We start from the raw sequence: 1725 nt of genomic DNA on the forward strand, positions 1-1725 counted from the left end.
TAAGATGTTAGAATCAAATCAAATCAAATCAAATATTTTATTATAGTCTCACCTCTCTACATGTACAATACAAACATGAATACAATATATACAACATGTTTTAATTAAAAGTACAAAACAATCTTAAAAACATTCGAGAGCCACTCTCAAAAGAGTTATGAGAGACTTTTACATAAAAAGGACAGCTCGATAAAAATACAAAACATTTTTTATCTATATAAAACATTCTTCCTTTGAATTAAAATATCATTGCAGATTTTGGCAGAATAAAAGCACAAATTTTCATTTGTAAATAAAAATATAAATTTTTCATCATCATTTAAGTCTAAAAAATCAATATTAAAAGAAACTGCTCTAGTAAAAACCTCTTGTCTTGCATGTGAATATAAAGGGCATTTGAGTAAAACATGTTTCTCATCTTCAATGAGTTTCTGTTGCATACATGAATCATTAAAACAAAATCTATTTTCACTTAAAACCCCTTCATATCTGCCTGTTTCAATTCTTATTGGCGCCACACCACATCGAAATTTAGCAAAGGCGCTTTTATATTTTCCTGGCATATGAACACTTAAATAATGTTCTTTATAATATTCTTGTTTAAATAATCTATATGTACGCAGTTTACTGCGCTCATTTGTGTTTAAATCATTACACCATTTTCTCTTGTACATATTAAAAACATTACTTTCAATATTCTTAATATCATTTTTACTAAAAGTACAGTTTATATTACAAAAATTTTCAATATTAAGTTCTCTAAATTTACTATGAACTCTAAAATTCCAGTTTTTAATTTTACTGTTACATATTCTATTTGCCCATAAAAACACTTTTTTATTAAGTCTGGTATCATTCATTTTCAAAAATCTTGACCAATTTCTAAAAATACATGACCATTGTTTAATGTCAAACTTGAATTAACAAACTGAGGTGAATTTAACCCGAATATGTAGTTTCTCTTCAACAGTGTTTTAATTCCAAGTTCCTTATTTTCATTTAAACTAAATCAATTATATAGAATGATAGAAAGATTCGGAACTAAAGATAGTCACAACTAAAAATATGTATTTTGAAAAAAAGACAAAAACCGCCAGATCATATCTGATTTAAATCCAGGGTCCGTATATGCATCTTCTGACATCAGACTCAGACTTCTCTTGAACTGAATCTTAATGTGCGTATTGTTATGCATTCACGTTTCTACATTGGCTAGAGGTATAAAAGGGGGGGGGGGGGGTTGAGATCTCATAAACATGTTTAACCCCGTCGCATTTTTGCGCCAGTCACAAGTCAGGAGCCTCTGGCCTTTTTTAGTCTTGTATTATTTTAATTTTGGTTTATTGTGTACAATTTGGAAATTAGTATGGCGCTCATTATCACTGGACTATATATATATAGATAGTATATATTTGTTTAGGGGCCAGCTGAAGGACGCCTCCGGGTGCGGGAATTTCTCGATACATTGAAGACCTGTTGGTGACCTTCTGCTCAGTGTTGGGTTTTTTCTTTGGTCGGGTTGTTGTCTCTTTGACACATTCCCCATGTCCATTCTCAATATTACAATGGTACGTAAATTAAAATTTTATCCGAAAAGACGGATTTTTCTACATGTTCTACAAAAAATTTGTACAACAATTAAAAATATTGTAAATGTTTAATGCATAAATGTCCAGATCTAGATCGAACTTGCTTTGCTTCGTCGAAAGTACGAATATAGAAAAA

The sequence above is a fragment of the Mytilus galloprovincialis genome, chromosome 14 (assembly GCF_965363235.1).
Source record: "Mytilus galloprovincialis chromosome 14, xbMytGall1.hap1.1, whole genome shotgun sequence".
Taxonomy (NCBI): Eukaryota; Metazoa; Mollusca; class Bivalvia; order Mytilida; family Mytilidae; genus Mytilus; species Mytilus galloprovincialis.